Source organism: Heterocephalus glaber, unplaced genomic scaffold, assembly GCF_053883595.1.
Source record: "Heterocephalus glaber isolate CG9 unplaced genomic scaffold, H.glaber_assembly_v1.0 deba00001429, whole genome shotgun sequence".
NCBI classification, from domain to species: Eukaryota; Metazoa; Chordata; class Mammalia; order Rodentia; family Bathyergidae; genus Heterocephalus; species Heterocephalus glaber.
This window is the reverse complement of record NW_028258294.1, coordinates 30,530,248-30,548,566: the sequence shown is the minus strand read 5'-3', so window position 1 is coordinate 30,548,566 and position 18,319 is coordinate 30,530,248. Positions and strand designations below refer to the sequence as shown.

Here is an 18,319-nt window from a genome sequence, read left to right as displayed (position 1 = left end):
CATTGGCATAGGAAGAGACTTTATGAACAAAACCTCAGTAGCACAGGAACTAACACAATCAACAAGTGGGATCTCATCTTATTAAAAAGCTTCTGCACTGCACGAGAAACCACCAACACAGCTAACAGACAACCTACAGTCTGGAAAAAAATTTTTATCATCTGTTCCTCAGACAAAGGTCTACTATCTAGAATATATAAAGAACTCACACAAATCAGACCCCCTCAAATATAAAGACCCAATTCAAAAAATGGGCATTTTAAATGAACATTTAAGTAAAAGCAGCAAATAAACATATGAAAAAATGTTCAACATCACTGGTTATGCAAGAGATGCAAATGAAAACAACACTGAGATTCCACCTCACCTCAGAAAGAGTGGCTGCTTTCAAGAAATCAACCAATCACAAATGCTGGCGGGGTTGTGGGGAGAAAGGAACCCTTCTCCATTGTTGGTGGGAGTGCAGATTGGTGCAACCACTGTGGAAATCAATATGGAGACATCTCAGAAAACTAGGATTAGTCCCATCTGACCCAGCAATTCCTCAGCAGGGTATTTTCCCAAAAGAATTAAAAGAATCATACCACAGTGATATATGCACATCCATGTTTATAGCAGCACAGTTTGTAATAGCTAGAACTTGGAAACAGCCCAATTGTCCATCAACTGGAGACTGGATAAAGAACATGTGGGTTTTTTTATAAAATGGAGTACTACTCAGCCATAAAGAGTGAGAAACTAGAGACATTTATAGCTAAACGGATGCACATTGAGGCCATACTCTTAAGTGAAATAAATAGGACACATGTAAATACCGAACAGTTTCTCTGGTGTGAGAAACTAAAAGTGTAAATAAGGATCCAAATGTATAACTGCTAATGTGAAATAGGAAGAAAAGGGCTAACTGGGTAGGGGAAGTGGGAGGGGTAGGGGAAAGGAATAAATATGATAAAAGGAAAAAATGGAAACAAAGCCTTTGTAAATAGGGAGGGGTGGATGGGTTAAAGGGAGGGCAGGGGAATGGGGAAAAAATAAAAACCAAGATATATCATGTAAAGGTACAAGTTCCCAATGATGAATGCCATCATGTTGTATACCTAAAACGTACCAATAAACTTAATGAAGAGAAAAAAAAAAAAAAAGAAGCAAGTGCCAGAAACTCAGGGGTCTGCAGCTGCTGGGAACCTTGGGTTCTGGGGATGGAGATAAATAGGCTCCTCATCCACTCTAGTTACCACTGAAGTGAGGGTGGGGGGATCTAAACATTTTGAGACATCCATGAGCCATCTGGGAGCTGGGAGTTCCAAAGGCAAAGGAGAACCAGGTAGAACTTACTATGAGGCCTTTGCAAGGACATAGACTGGAAACCTCAGGTTGAGATCCAATGGAGGGAACAGTACAAAACTCCCACCACTGATCCTGAGAACACTAGAGGTATTTTGCACAGGAATCTAAAGACATCAGTGAAAAACTGTTCTGGGATATTCATCCCAATCAATAAAACAGGGACAAGTATTCTTTTTTCTATTTTTCTATTTTTTTCTATTTTTCTTCTATTTTTTCCTTTTGCTTCTTTACTGGTAATTTAATTTGTATAACAAGAGTTGGCCTTTTATTTTTATATATAATGTAATTGTCAATCATGATATGTAAACTTGACAGGATTAAGAAATGCTGGAAGATTAGTAAAGTATACTTCTGGGTGTGTCAGTAAGCTGTTTCCACAGGTTACTGGCATGCGGGCTAGCACACTAAGAGCTAGCACCTCCCCTAGTTGGGGGATGGCACCATCCAATGGGCTTCAGCCCAGTTAAAATGAAAAGGGAAAAAAGAGGAAGTCTGCAGCCTTTTGTGAAGCTCCACTGTAAGTGAGTGAGTATACTTTTTGCTGCTGCCATTAAGACTGTAGACATCAGACTTCAGTTTCTTCAGCCTCCCAAAGCAGACTCATACCTGCCACTCTCCAGGAAGCTTTCAAGACTTCTGTCTCAGGTTGGTGCTGCATCCTTGATCTCTCTTGTTCTGTGGCTTTCAGTTTTTTGGGCTAAGCAATTACTGGATTCTCCCCTCTCTGGTGTGCAGACAGCCATTGTGGACTCTACCTTTGATCTAACCAGAATGAAACAAGGTGTCCACTCTCATCAGTCATGTTCAGTTCAGTACTTAAAACTTTAGCCAGAGAAATCAGGCAAGTGAAAGAAAGAAAAGGACAATGAATAGAAAAATAAGTCAAATTATCAGTATTTGCACATGGCATAATACTTTACATAGAAAGCCAAAAAATTTCATCAGACAACATAAGCAAATTCAGCAAAGTGGCAGGATACAAAGTCAACAAACACATCAATAGCATTCCTGTACACCAATGATGAATCTACTGAGAAAGAAATCAGGAAATCAATTCTATTTACAATAGCTTCCAAAAAATTTAAATGCTTAGGAATCAACCAAACCAAGGAGGTGAAAGACATGTGTAATAAATATGACATTATTTTGAAGAAAGAAATTGTAGAATATGTTAGAAAATGGAAAAATATCCTTTCTTCATGGATGGCAGAGCTAATATATAAAAATGACCATTGTTATGGCTTGTGTCTAGATGTCCACCCAAAACCTCATGCAGTCCTTTTTGGAGGAGGTTGAATCAAGAATGTGTGATGCCGGGGTTAAGGTCGTGTGATTACTAAACCACTACACAGGAGTGATTCGTTTGGCACCACCCTAGTCCCAGTATCTGAATAATATAAAAGGGGCAGACAGACACTGTTAAACTCTCTTGTTGCATTTGCTATGTTGTACACACCATGTTGTTTCTCCTCCATGAGGCTTCTTTGCCATCCCTGTCTTGGAGCCAGCTGATTATGGACTGAAACCTCTATGAACTGTAGGCCAAATAAACCTTTTCCCCTTTAACTTTGGGTGTTGGGTGTTTTGTCTCAGCAATGAGAGAAATGTAACTAACACAGCCACGTACCAAAAGCAACCTGTAAATTCAATGCAACCCCTATTAAAATACCAAAAGAATAGAAAAAACAATCCTGGATATGAAATTAGAAAAATCCCAGAATATTCAAACAGAAAAAACAATCCTGGATATGAAATTAGAAAAATCCCAGAATATTCAAAACAATTTCCAGAAAAAAGAGCAACTTAAGAGGCATCACAATACTGGACTTCAAACTATACTACAAAGACACAGTAACAAAAACACAGTACTGGCACAAAAACAGAATATATAGCAATGGAATAGGTTATAGGATACAGAAGCAAATCTCCTTTAAGAAATGGTGCTGTGAAATTTGCATATTTGTACACAGAAGATTGAAATTAGATCCTTATCTCTATTACTTTACTGCTATTAAATGAAGGTAGATCAAGGACCTAGATACAAAGCCAGAAACATTGAAAGTGCTTGAAGACAACATATAAAGGAAACACTTGAAGCTATAGGCAAAGGCAAAGACCTCCTAAAGCAGACACAGACAGCATAGGAAATACTATCAAGGATCAACAAATAGGATTGTATCAAATTTAAAAACTTCTACATAGCAAAGGAAACAATCAACAGAGTGAAAAGACAGCGTATTAGTCAACTTTCTAGTTGCTGAGACACAATACCTGACACCCACAAATTAAAGGAGGAGAGGTTTATTTGGCTCAAAGCTTATAGTGAGTGCTGTCCATGGTTGGTTGGCTCCAAGTCAGAAATGGTATGGCAAAAAGGTATAGCAGAGGAAAAGTGTACCACCCATGACAGCCAGGAATCAGAAAGGCAGAGAGACAGAGAGACAGAGAGGGAACCAAGGAGGCACACCCTCTAAAGGCATAACCCCAGTGACCTACAACTTCCAACCAGGCCTTACCTCTTAAAAGCACATTTAGTGGGCCAGGAATTTAGCTCAGTGGTGCCACGCCTTCCTGGCAAGTGCAAGGTTCTGAGTTCAAGTCCCAGTACAAATAAATAAATAAATAAATAAATAAATATTGGGAGCAGTCTATAAAAAAAAAGCACATTTAGCTCTAAACTCATCAATCAATCCACTGATGAGTATCGCACCTTCATGGTCCAATTACTTTCTAAAAACCTCACTTCTGAACATGAGATTTTTGGGGGACATTCTACATGTAATCTATGACATCAAGACACTGAATGGGAGAAAATCTTAGCTAGTTATTCTTTTGATAAAGGATTTTAAATATTTAGACTACATAAAGAATTTAAAAATTAACGCCCAAGAAACAAAGAACCCAATAAAAAATAAGTAAATGCACTGAAATATACTTATGAAAAGAAGTACAAATGGCTGACAAGTATATGAAGAAAATGTTCAACATATCTAGCAATAAAAGAAATTCAAACTGAAGCTACTTTAAGATTCCATCTTACCCCAGTCAGGATGGCTATCATTAGAAATACAAAATGCAATGAATACTGGAAGGATAGGGACGGGGGAAACCTCCCCACATTATTACTGGGAGTATAAACTTGAACTGCATGTTTCTCTTATACAAGAAACCTGAAATATGTATACGTACATATATACCTACATACCTGCATACACACATACATGAGACATGACAGAAAACCGTATGACAGACTTTGAGAATGGGGAAGGGGATCAGTGGGAGGATGGAGTGGGGAAATGGTATTTCCAAAAATAAACCCCACCATTCTCTAATATTAATATGCACTAATTAAAGAAAAATTGACAAAATAACTACATTTGATCTAGCTATACCACTCCTTGGTACATTCCCAGAAGAATGAAAGTCAGCATACTATAGAGATATCTCTATACCCACATTAGTGAGGCATAATTCATAGTAACTAAACAATGGAAAATTCCTAGGTGCCTGTCAACTGACAAATGGATAAAGAAAATAATAATAAAAATATATACATATCATATATATATATACAGAGAGAGAGGACAAGAGACAGAGTTTTCTCAAAAGATATATACACACTTAAGCAGTTCACTGTACTAATAAATGTCTGGAAGCTAATGGCCACCACTTTGAGCAGCTCTTGTAATTGTGGAGGTCAAAGGTAACTTGTATTAATCTCATGATGTCTCAATAAATTTAATATTAAAATATTTATGCAAGTTCTTCTTTTCCTTCTGTATACTTTTTTTGGTGAGCTCTACATACACACACAATAAAGTATTATTCCACAAAAAAGAAAAAAATGGATGGAACTGAAAATATCATGTTAAGTGAAATAAGCTAGACTCAGAAAGACAAGTACCCCATGATTTCTTTCAAATGTGGACCCTACAACAAAATAAAACATAAATCAAATGACATGAAAGTAGAGGGGAAACTAACAGAAAGTAGAAGTAAATAAAGGGAAAGAGGAGGCAAGGCCAAGTTGGGTACTCAGAGGATGGAATTGATCAAAGTATATTATATTAAATATGCCATTTAAATCCCACTGTTCTATATAACACTAATTTTTTTAAAAGGGAAATTTACTCTTTGGCAAATCATCAAAGTGGAACAAAACAAATCTTTATGATTTTACCAAAAAAAATCCATTTGTGCCACCTGGAGAACATTATTACATGTGTTAGGATTCCAAACTTCATTCCTTCATAGAAAATGAGCCCAGGTGGGAAATGAGGGTCAATTGGAAGCTTTGTAATAATGTATAATGTAACCTGATAAAAAATATGCTGATACTTTTGACACCTTTAAGTCTGGGTTCTTACAAGTTGCCAGGTGTGAAATAAGAACATAATTGGCTAATTTCTTGAAGGACCTCATCTACATATTAGCTATCATTTATCAGTCAATTATAGATTCATAATTCCTCTCCACACACTCAGGAGGTTTCTGTTTTGAGGGAAATTGAGAATCTAAGAATTTAGAGCTTTTAGGGCTTTTACATGAGAATTGTAAAATTTTTCCCTATGATCTCACTGTTTGGGCCTCAAATTTACTAATAGCTTAGAAAGTATTAATTGTGGCAAGACTAAAATTAAAAGATCCAAGGAAAAAATCTAACTTTCTGAGTACTCAATTTATCTCAAAATTATCTTCTGTTTCTCACCAAACACTTAGTCCTGGCATGAATTTAAATTCTTACTTTATCATATCTCTTATGTGTAGTTTAATAAACTATTCAGAGCCTGAAAAATCTCCTAGGGTGCATTTATAAACTGCAGTGGAAAGTAGCAACAGGGTTAATGGCACTGAAAGCCATTGAAGAAACTCTTTGTCACTGTGGTTGTATCTCATTGTGAAGAAGAAACAATGCTGGCCATGGCACAGATGATCATCCTTCTGAAATCAAAGCTACTATCCTTTGGCGCCAACTCTACCAAGACTCACTCCTAGCTTCCTTGATGACATATTCCTCAAGTAAACAATAGCAGGTGAAGGACTTTGCATCTGTGTTTAGAAAAGGCAATACAGATTTTTTTTTTATGAACCATCCAGCTCTCTTCACAATTCATTACAAATGTGTATATGTCAGGTCTGCCTGCAAATGTCCTGCACCCATCAATGGGACTTGCTTCACTACTTCCATTCCATTTACCACCACCACAGGCATCACAGCACCATCTCCATGTTTCTTCCTCATCTACATGAATGTAAGATAAGGAAGTCTCAAAGGTGGAATTTTCTATAATGGGAAAGACTGAAGCAGGAAAAGATATCTACTTTCTTGCTTTGCTTTCAAATTCTTCTGCAAAACCAAAAACCACCACCAAAGTTATGAGAAAAGTGGTCGCCCTTCAGGAGTGATCATCAGGACAAATATTATTTTCAAGCATAAAGCATGTAAAACAGAAAAACGTAAACCTTATTTAAGTAGACACTAAACAATCTTTCTTTTATTTAAGCGTAGAAAAAGTTTATTGGGGAATAGGAATAGCTCTTGAGAGACAGGAGGGGTCCTCAGAGGGTTGCCACCAAGGCCGTTTCTCAGGGGTAATTTATACAGCAAGGTTACAATGTGCATACAATGTGAGTCAAACTATAATCACCCAGTAAGATTACAAGTTGCCTTAGTTTTGTTTTGTTTTTTTGGTGCCGGGGATCGAACTTGGGTCCTTGCGCTTGTGCAGCAGGCGGTGAAACCACTGAGCTAAATCCCTGGCCCACAAGTTGCCTTAGTTACTTTTCTAATTGCTGAAACAAAATACCCGACAACCAAAGTTAAAGGAGCAAAGGTTTATTTAGCTCACAGTTTCAGTCCATAGTCGGCTGGCTCCAAGACGGGGTGGTACCACAGAGGGGCATCACAGAGGAGAAAAGCTCCATGGAAAGCAAGCAGGCAAGAACACATTAGCCTTCTTTTTGTTTCTTATATTTTATGCATGCTACCCACCCTAGGGCAGGTGTAGCACTCACATCTATAATCCTACCAGAAACATGCCAAACCAAGTAGTGGACTGATTTAGTAATCACCCACACTTATTCCTAGCATTTCACAATGAATCAATCACACACTCTAGATTCAGCCACCTCTGCAAAAGCCCCACCTGTGACTGCATGAAGCTTTGGGGGGACATCTAGACATAAGTCATAAAATTCTGCCTATGGCTTTCCAAAGACACATGCATATCCCTGTATGGAAAAGGCATTTAGTCATCTCCAAGAGTTGCCAAAATCCTAAAAGTTTCAGCATTACTGAAAAGTCCAAGTTCAACGTCTCCTCTGAGATTTAAGGCAAACTCCTAGCTGCAAGTCCCTTTATAAAAGAAAAGGAAGTTAAACACTTCCAACATTCAATGGCATAAGATAGACATTACCACTCCAAAAGGTACAAATAGGGGTATACAAAGGAATAGGACCAAAGCAAGTCTAAAATCCAGCAGGGAAAACATTAAGTCCTATAATTCCATGTCCAGCATCAGAGGCAATCTGTGTCAAGATATGGATTTCAAAGGGCTTGGGTAGCTCTGCCCCTACAGCACTTCTGGTGGTTGTAGCTCTCATGGCTTCTCCCTTGGGCTGGCTCTGCTCCCTCCTTGTAGTTTTCCTCAGATGATCCACATTCCTGGCTTCTCCAAAATTCTAGGGTCTCAATTGCACCCTCAGCTTCACACACTGCCCTCTCAGGGGCACACTGCCTGGCCTCCCAGTCCCTCCTCTGAAATCTGAGTAGATGCCTTCCTGACTCCACAGCTCTCGCATTCTACATGCACCTAAAACCAGCATGCCAAAATCTGCCACCGGCTGAAGCAGTAATCGGGCTTCCTTCTCTCTTGGCTGTAGGGATTGAGTGTCTATGCACCAAATCCTGAGGAACAACTTCCCTAGGCTGCTGCCATTCTGAAAAATGGTGCTCTGGGGCTCTCTTCTCAAAGCAGTCTTTCACGTTTGCAATTGTGAGGCTACAAAGGGTGGACTCCTGATGGTTCTTGTGATGTCCTCAGGCCATCTTTTCTATTGTCCTCTTCTCAAAAATCAAGCTCACTTCTGCTCCATTTTTGTAGTCCACAATTTTATTGGAACTTCCTTTTTGGTTCAACTCATAACCTTTTAAATCATTTTTCTGGGCTCTTTGCTCTCAATTCTCAACAAAGATCAGGCTAAAAACCCTCAACAGTAGCCAAACAATAGCCTTAGCATTAGAATGCTTGAGATTTCTTCTAACAGATTAGTCTGCCTCCCTTAATCTCAGTCTCAGGCAAAGTTTCTGGACACAAGAAAAATGCAGACAAACTTTCTGCAAAGGCATAACACACATCACTGGAGACCAACAGCCAATGCAGTCCTTCTTTCTAACAGAAACCTTCTGAGCTTGAGCTTTACCAGCATCATTTCTATGAGTATTCTGGTCTTCAGAGCTCTGATCAGAATCTCCCATCAAGTACAGCCTATGGCTTTCCAGGGCTGCTTTTTCAGCCAACATCTCCAAACCTTTCCAAACTCCTCCCACAAGCCAGTCCCAAAGGCTCCTTGTTATGGCTTGTGTCTAGATGTCGTCCCAGAGCCTCATGCAGTCTTTTTCAGAATTGGCTAGATCTAGAGTGTGTGATTGATTCATGATGCAATGCTGGGATTAAGTGTGGGTGATTACTAAATAAGTCCACTGATTGGTTTGGTACCATCCTAATCCCAGTAGCCTAGATGGATTACAAAATGGGCAGAAAAAAGCTGCTAAGCCTCCTTGTTGCCTTTGCTACCTTGTACACACCATGTTGTCTCTTCTCTGTGATGCCTGTCTGTTATACACCCTGTCTTGGAGCCAGCCAGTTATGGACTGAAACCTCTACAAACTGTGAGCTAAATAAACCTTTCCTCCCTTTAACTTTGAGTGTCAAGTATTTGGTCTCAGCAATGAGAAAAAAGTAACTAAGACACCTGAACTAAATGGTCAGGTACAGTCACAGCAACAACCCCACTCTCAGTACCAAATTCTGTCTTAGGCTATTTTCAAGGCAGGGTGGCATGGCAGAGAGGCATCACAGAGGAGAAATAGTCCATGCCAAGCAAGTAGGCAAGAGCACATTAGCCCTCTTTCTGTCCCTTATATTTTGTGCAGGCTACCCACCTAGAACATGTGTAGCACTCACACCCTTAATCCTAGCCAGAACTTTGCCAAACCAATCAGTGGACTGATTTAATAATCACACACCCTTAATCCAAGCACCACACACTCTAGATCCAGCCATCCCTGAAAAGCCCCTCCTATGACTGATGAGGCTTTAAAGGGATATCTAGACATATGCCATAACAGAAGTATAGCTGCTTAGCTAATACTATATTGATTCAATAAGGAAGCAGGGCACATAGCAAGGGTATATGACTAACATCATTAACCTTGGCTTATCTGTGACTTCTAAAATAGAAACATTTTGGAGAAGGGATGAGTCCAGTTGTTCTGGTCACGGACTTGGCTGTCTGGTACATATCTGGAGTTAAGGGACTGGTGGTACCAATTACAGTATAATCTTAAGTTTTTATTCATCCTTTAGGGAAGGATGCAAGTCTAGCCATTGTGACTTTATCTTGAGGCCTTGCCTTCTTTAGATGTGCTTACAATCACAGTTTGAATGTGTTCTGCATGACTTCCTCAAGGGCCTGTCCCTGTGTGACTGTTTATTAATTTCTACCTAACTTAGCTGCCTATAATATCCCCCCCCTCTTAAGAGCTATCCCTAACTACAGTTAGGGGAGAGTGGGTGAAGTTTCAATCTAGCTGCTTCAAGCTGAGAAGGGTCACTGTACAGACCACAGTCAGGGGCCTTCTCCAAAGAGCTAATCTAATGGGCCTTTAAAAGTCATGTTTCAGCTTAACAGTTATGAACTACCTTTACAAGGTCAATCTAGTGGATCCCAGTAAAAGGAGTCTGGCACATTTGTCATTGGTCCCATCTGTATGATCACTTGAAATTTGGCAGCCTCTCAGACAGAATAAACAAATTTTTCCAAGAGATTTAAGCACATAAAATCAAAGCACGAGCACTAGAATGGAAAGGCAGGTTGGGGAAAGAGCCACATCCAGACACTACTCTTGAGGAACTGGAATAGCAATTGTAACCAGCTGGCTCCTGGATCTCCTACTGATAGAAATTATCTATAAGTCTAGAATTTATTGTTTTAAGATTTTATTTCAACTGATGTGAATTACTTATCTAAAGACAAGTTTTATTTATTAGTGTATAAGTACTTCTAGTTTTAGCCATGAGATGGAAAGCTTTGCAATTTTGAAAGATAATTTCAGCTAAGGAATTTAAAGACTGTTGTGGAGCTTTTATAGATGTTATTATGGCTTTTTTGCCTCATTGAACCATAATATTGGTTAACCATAGGTGTAGCTGGAAACTTTCAGCAGGGTCAGTGATTGGAGCCCCTTTTCTATATCTAGCTTTTATTACTATAGTATTATTCTTTTTTTGTTTCTTGTGTGAATCCTGTTTAATTTATTAATGCTTTTCCACATTTATTGCATCTGTAAATTTCCCTTCAGCATGAACTATCTGGTGTTTTCTAAGGTGTAAATTTTGCACAAAGGTCTTTCTACATTTACTACATTCATAGGGTTTCTCTTTGATACTAATGCTTTAATGTTGAATACAATAAGATCATTGGTACATTTATGATTATGTACACTATAACATCCTTTCCAACCTTCACCCTCACCCGAGTATTAAAAAGTCATAGCCTTTATATTTTCACCATGTCACTTTTTCAACTGAATCTGTTACATTTATAATGATTATGTACTGGTGTTTTTTTGTTTTCTTGTTTGTTTGAGATAGGATCTTGCTATGTAGTTTAGGCTGGGCTCTAACTCACGATGATTGTCCTGCCTCAGCCTTCCAGGTGATGGGATTACAAGTGTGCACCACCATGCCCGGCTTGACTATGTACATTATTGCACCCTACCTGACCTTCACCTTCATCCAAGTATTGAAAGGTCATGGCTTTTCTATTTTCCCAGTATCACTTTTTGAAATAGATCTTCTGTGTCTTTTTCTGGTGAAATGCCTTTGGTGTATTGAGAAGTCACAGTTATACAAACACGTGGCTCTTTAGAAGTAACTGGCATAAACTGAGATATTTTCTGAGATGATGTATGTTCTTCACCTCTATTGACAAAGAAATTTTTGTTGTGGACAGGTATGACACATTGGTTGTGTCCAGCATAACATAGGTTCTGACCTTCACTCTTACCAATACTTTACCATTCTTTCCTTAAGTATAAATTGTCAAGGCCACAATTTCCATTTCTTCTCTTTATCATATTCTGGAACAAATGTTTTATGCACTGGTCTCCTGAAAAGTCTTCGTTATAATGAGCCGATACAGCTGGGTAAATGGCTACTATCTCTTCTCTCTCCACATTCCAAAGCTCCTTCCTTTGCTGCAGAAAGATGACCAATATGGCTTAGATACAGCAAGATCCATGGAGACCAGGTTTCTGTAGTTCTCTAACATCACGTCCCTATATAAATTCCACTGACCAGGGCCTAGGCATTCCCATTCCTCTAGAGAGAAATCAATGGCCACAACTCTCAATGTCAACAGTTCCATTTCTGGAGTCACCAGCGTTCTTGTGGCTCTCCCACCTCTGCAAGTAACAACACGACAAAGACTGCTGCAGGGACACCTGGAACACTCAGGACACCAGAGCTAAGCAGAAGGCAGCTGGACAGGGATCCCAAGATTCTATAGAATTATTCTTATACATCTTTTAGTTAGACTTTTCTGCTGGGTGTTTCAGACCAAGTTAAATAAAGTGAGACCTGTATTAATCAAAACCTCTCACTATATGTCAAGGTCAGTTAAGTCTCCTCAGGCATTACTTTTGTAACCATGTGTAGCATCTCTCAGCTACTCTGTAAGTGTCAGCCACCAGGATGGGTCACAGTCTTGCTTGACCATGTTTCTTCCTGTGAAAGCAAGGGAGACTTTTCTCTCTCCCTTGTGACCCTCTGTTTTGCCACACTGTACACTGACTGACTTTTGTCCTCTGGGAGTCTAACAATTTGCCTGATCAGGAGGTCAGGTGACTCACCAAGGTCATGGAATCCTATAGAAAAGGTCCATTCATGTCCTGGGTTGTTGTTAACCTTGGAGGGCCAGGGCCAAAGTACTGGCTGTCCTCCTAGCCCACTTAATTTTCTAGTTCTGTTCTCCAAACTTCAGTTGTTGAACACTCAGAAGAGAAGATTGGTTACATCAGTATTATATGAGACTGGTAGGTTTAATTTTAAGATCTTATCTAGATATCAAGCAGCTTAAAATGTATAATCTAATCAATGAACTGTTATTTCTTTGCCAACCATCACTGTTTTAGAAGTTGAATCCTTGCAGAATATTAACAGATAACAATTGTAAAAAATTATAAAGTTTTACAAAGAAAACTTGAGATCAAGGGCAACATAACATTTCAGCATAACGATCATGATGACATTATCTCTAAAACACATTTAAAGTATAAAATAACTCCATTTTGATATAAAATAACTTGTTAGTCACCTTTATCTAATTATAAGATATTAAATTTCATGAAGAAACCTTTACCTAAATTTATTATTTTTTTTTGTTGTTTAACTTTTTCTTTGGTACTGGGGATCAAACTCAGGTCCTTGTGCTTGCAAGACAGGTGACAGAACCACTGAGCTAAATCCCTGAACCCTAAATTTATTATCTTTTAACAGAGTCCCATTTCAGAAGAATGTATTTGCTTATAGATATATTTATAGATTTTTTTCTTTTTTATTACTTTTATTGGTACATTTTAGATATACAATATAATGGCATTCATCATTGGAAATGTGCACCTTTACATAATCTCTCTTGATTCTCATTTTTTTCCCAATCCCCTGACCTCCCTTCAACCCCTCCACCCATCCATATTTACAAAGACTTTGCTTCCAGTTTTTCATTTTCTCATGGTAATTCCATTCCCTTCTTTTTTCCCCTAACCCCCCCATTTCGCCTTCCTCTTTTCTTCCTATCACATATTATCTATTTTACCTTTTAGTCTTTATATACTCTTTGAGTTTTTTACACTAGAGAAACTATTCTGTATTTACACATGTGTGTCCTATTTATTTCACTTAAGAGTATCACCTCAATGTGCACCTACTTAGCTATAAATGTCTCTAATTTCTCATTCTTTATGACTGAGTAGTACTCCAGAGAAAAACCACATTTTCTTTATCCAGTCTCCAGTTGATGGGCAATTAGGCTGCTTCCAGCTTTTAGCTATTACAAACTGTGCTGCTATGAACATGGGTGGACATATATCACTGTGGTATGATTCTTTTAATTCTTTGAGGAAGATCCCCAGCAGGGGAATAGCTGGGTCAAATGGGACTTCCAGTCCTAGTTCTTTGAGGCATCTCCATACTGATTTCCACAGTGGTTGCACCAGTCTACACTCCCACCAGCACTGGATCAGTGTTCCTCTTTCCCCACAGCCCCACCAGCATTTGTTATTGGTTGATTTCATGATAGCAGCCATTCTCTCTGGGATGAGGTGGAATCTCAGTGTTGTTTTCACTTGCATCTCTCAAATGACTAGTGATGTTGAACACTTTTTCATACGTTTATTTGTTATTTCTAATTCTTAGTCTGAGAAATGTCTGTTCATTTCTGATGTCAATTTTTGGATTGGGTTTTTAAATTTGGGGAGTCTGGTTTTTTTAAGTTCTTTATAGATTCTAGATAGTAGACGTTTGTCTGAGGAAGAGAAGGTGAAAATTTTTCCCACAGTGAGGGTTGTCTCTTCACACTGTTGGTGGTTTCTCTCACTGTGCTGAAGCTTTTTAGTAAGAAGAGATCCCACTTATTTATTGTTTGGGCTAGTTCATGGCCAATTGAGGTTGTGTTCATAAAATCTTTTCCTACACCAATATTTTCAAGAGTTCTACCTAACCACTGTTCCAGGTGGTTCAGTGTTTCTGTTTTAATATTTAAATTTTTTATCCATTTCAATTTTAGTTTAGTGCATGGTGAGAGATATAGGTCTAGTTTTAATCTTTGGCAAATTGAAACCCAATTTTTCCAGCACCACTTATTAAAGAGGCTATCTTTCCATCAGTGAGGGTGTTTGATTCCTTTGTCAAAAATGAGGTGGCTAAATGTGTCTGCAGTTGTTTCTGCTTCTTCTAATCTGTTCCACTGGTCCTCAGGTCTGTTTCTTTGCCAGTACCATGCTGTTTTTATCACAATAGCTTTGTAGTATACTTTCAAATTGGGGGTTGTGATACCCTTGCCATGTCTCTGTTGCCTAGGATTCCTTATGCATTTTCTGATATCCTCTTCAATCTCTCTTTTCAGAGTGCTATAGTTTTCAGAAAAGAGGTCTTTGATTTCTTTCCTTAGGTTGATTCTTAGGTATTTCAGTTTCTTGGGTGCTATTGTGAAAGGAATTGTTTGCCCTATTTCTGTCTCAGTGAGTCTGTTGTTTGTGTACAGGAAAGCTATTGATTTTTGTGTGTTGACCTTGTAACCAGCTACTTGACTGAATTTGGTTATTAAGTCTAGAAGACTTTTGGTGGAGTTCTTGGAGTCTTCTATATAGAGTATCATGTCATCTGCAAATAATGACAATTTGACTTCTTCACTTCCTATCTTTATTCCTTTTATTTCTTTCTCTTTTCTAATTGCCATGGCTAATGTTTCCAAAACTATATTGAACAGGAGTGGTGATAATGGACATCCTTTTCTTCTTCCTGATTTTAGTGCGAAGGATTTCAGTTTTTTGACCATTTAGTATGATATTGGTATGATATTAGTATGATATTAGTGTGATATTAGTATGATATTAGTATGATATTTAGTATGATATTTTTTCATAGATGGCTTTGATCAGATTGAGGTAGAGACCGTCTATTTCAATTTTTTGTAGGGTTTTTAACATAAATACATGTTGGATTTTGTCAAATGCTTTTTCTCCATCTATTGAGATGATCATATGGTTTTTGTCCTTGGCTCTATTGATGTAGTGTATTACATTGATTGATTTGCGTATATTGAAACATTCCTGCATTCCTGGGATGAATCCCTCTTGGTCAGGGTGTATGATCTTCTTGATGATCTTCTGCATTCTGTTTGCCATTATCTTATTAAGGATTTTTGCATCTATGTTCCTTAGTGAGATTGGCCTATAGTTCTCTTTATCGGTTGGGCCTTTCTCTGCTTTGAGGATCAAGGTGATGTTTGCTTCCAGGAATGAATTCGAGAGTATTGCTTCCCTTTCAACTTCATTGAAGAGTTTAAACAGTAGTGGAAGTAGTTCCTCTCTAAATGTCTTATAGAATTCAGCAGTGAAGCCATCAGGACCTGGGCTTTTCTTAGTTGGTAAGTTTTTAATTATGTTTTCAATTTCATTGATTGATATTGGGTTGTTAGAATTTTTAGGTTTTCTTTGTTAAACTTTGGTGAATCATACTGATATAGGAATCTGTCCATTTCTTCTGTGTTTTCCATCTTATTGTCATATAGGTTCTGGAAGTAGGTATTAATGATCCTCTGGATTTATGCTGGGTCCATTGTAATTTCATCCTTTTCATTCCTAATTGCATGGATTTGGGCCATTTCTTTCCTTTTTCTGACAAGTTTAGCTAAGGGTTTGTCAATTTTGTTGATTCTTTCAAAGAACCAACTCTTGGCTTCATGGATTTTTTGTATCGTTCTCTTAGTCTCCATTGCATTGATTTCTCCTCTGATCTCTATAATTTCCTCCCTCGTATGAGCTTTGGGTTTGACCTGCTCTTCTTTTTCTAGAAGCTTGAGGTTCAGCATCAGGTTGTTTAATTGGGCTCACTCTGTTTTCCTAATATGAGTATTCACTGCTATGAATTTCCCTCATAAGACTGCTTTCATTGTGTCCCATAGATTCCAATATGTTGTATTGTCATTGTCATTTAATTGAAGGAACTGTCTGATTTCTTCTTTAAATTCCTCTGTGACCCATTGGTTATTCAGAAGTGTGTTGTGCAGTTTCCATGTGTTTATGAAATTCTTGCAATTTCTTTTGCTATTGATCTCCAATTTCATCTCACTATGATACGATAATATACAGGGGATAACTTCAATTCCTTTGCACTTACTTAAACATGTGCTATGAGCGAGTATGTGGTCTATTTTGGAGAATGACCCATGTGCAGCTGAAAAGAATATGTTGTCTTATTTTGTGGGGTGGAACATTCTGTAAACATCTGTTAAGTTCATTTGTTCAGGAGTTTGATTGAGTTCTAGTATTTCATTATTTTTTGTCTAGTTCATCTATCTATTTGTGGCAGTGGGGTATTAAGGTCCCCCACTACTATTGTATTAGTGCTTATATGATTTTTCATGTCCATTAGTGTTTGTTTTTTATAGTTGGGCACACTAGTGTTCGGTGCATATATATTAATGATTGTCATCTCTTCCCCTTGGATTGTTCCCTTTACAAGGATGTAGTGTCCTTCCTTGTCTCTCTTAATCAGTATTGGTTTGAAATCCACTTGCTCTGCAAAGAGGATAGCTACTCCTGCTTTTTTTCCAGGCTCTGTCACATGGAATATTGCTTTCCAACCTTTAACTTTCAGTCTATGAGTTTCTTTATGAATTAAGTGTGTTTCTTGTATGCAGCATATTGTTGGATCTTGCTTCTTGACCTATTCTTCCAGTCTATTTCTTTTGATTGGTGAGTTGAGACCATTAACATTGATGATCATGACTTATCATTGTCATGACTTTTCCTTCTGTTGGATTCTTCCCCTTTGCATTTAATTTCTTGTTTTGCCTGACAGATTCATTCTGTTGGGCTTCCTGGGGTTGTGATCCTCTTTGCCTTTTCCTAGGATATTGTCTAAAATTTTTTGGAGTACTGATTTGGTATTCATGAAATTCCTAAGGTGCTCTTTGTCATGAAAGTATCTTATTTCCCCATCAGTTTTGAAACATAGTTTTGCAGGGTACATCAATCTGGGTTGGAGGCTGTTTTCCTTTAGGGTTTTTAATACATCATTCCAAGCTCTTCTTGCCCTGATGGTTTGTGTTGAGAAGTCTGCTGTGATTCTGATGGGCTTTCCTTTGTATGTGGCTTGTTTCTTTTCTCTAACTGCTTGTAGAACTTTGTTCTTCTGTTGGGTTTCTGGAATCTTAACTATTATATGCCTATGTGTAGGGTATTTTTTATCAAGGCTAGGTGGAGTCCTATGTGCCTCACTGATTTGTATGTCAAGTTTTTTCCCCCTAGTTGGGACATTTTCTGCCATCACTTTTGTGAAAAGTTTTTTTTATGTCATCTGCACTCCCTCCTGTTTCTTTTTTTTCTTTTTTTTTCTTTTTTTTTTTTTTTGCGCTTTATTAAATTCTTTTATTGGTACATTGTAGGTATACAACACAATTACATTTCTCATTGGGAACTGTACCTTTACATAATGCATCTTGGTTCTTATTTTTTCCCCATTCCTAGCCCTCCCTTCACGCCCTCCACCCTTCCCTATTTACAAAGACTTTATTTCCATTTTTTCCATTTCTCATCATTTTTCCATTCCCTTCTTTCCTTTCCCCTGACCCTTCCACTACCCCTATCCCTTTGGACCTTTTCTTCCTATTTTGCATTATCAACTATTCATTCTAATCTTTGGTACATTTTAGGTATACAATATAATGACATTCATCATTGGAAATTTGCACCTTTACATAATCTCTCTTGGTTCTTATTTTTCACCCTTGCCCAGCCCTCCCTTCAACTCCTCCAGTCCTCCCTATTTACAAAGATTTTGTTCCTATTCTTCCATTTTCTCATATTAATCCCATTCCCTTCTATCCTTTCCCCTAGCCCTCCCACTTCCTTCCCCTTTGCCCCTTTTCTTCCTATTTCACATTACCTATTATACATTTAGTCCTT

The 18,319-nt window shown here is 38.1% G+C and overlaps 1 protein-coding gene and 1 pseudogene across 1 annotated transcript in view; one reads left to right on the top strand and one right to left on the bottom strand.

Moving 5' to 3' along the window:
- Positions 1 to 1,967: 1,967 nt before the first annotated feature.
- The window catches only part of Nxpe1 (neurexophilin and PC-esterase domain family member 1), a 50,050-nt gene continuing 33,698 nt past the window's right edge, over positions 1,968 to 18,319 (top strand). The window contains exon 1 of the mRNA XM_087212407.1: positions 1,968 to 1,992. The gene's annotated coding sequence lies outside the window, so the exon portion shown is untranslated. The remainder of the gene's footprint in view (positions 1,993 to 18,319) is intronic.
- LOC106010397 (zinc finger protein 682 pseudogene) lies at positions 11,645 to 11,997 on the bottom strand (annotated as a pseudogene).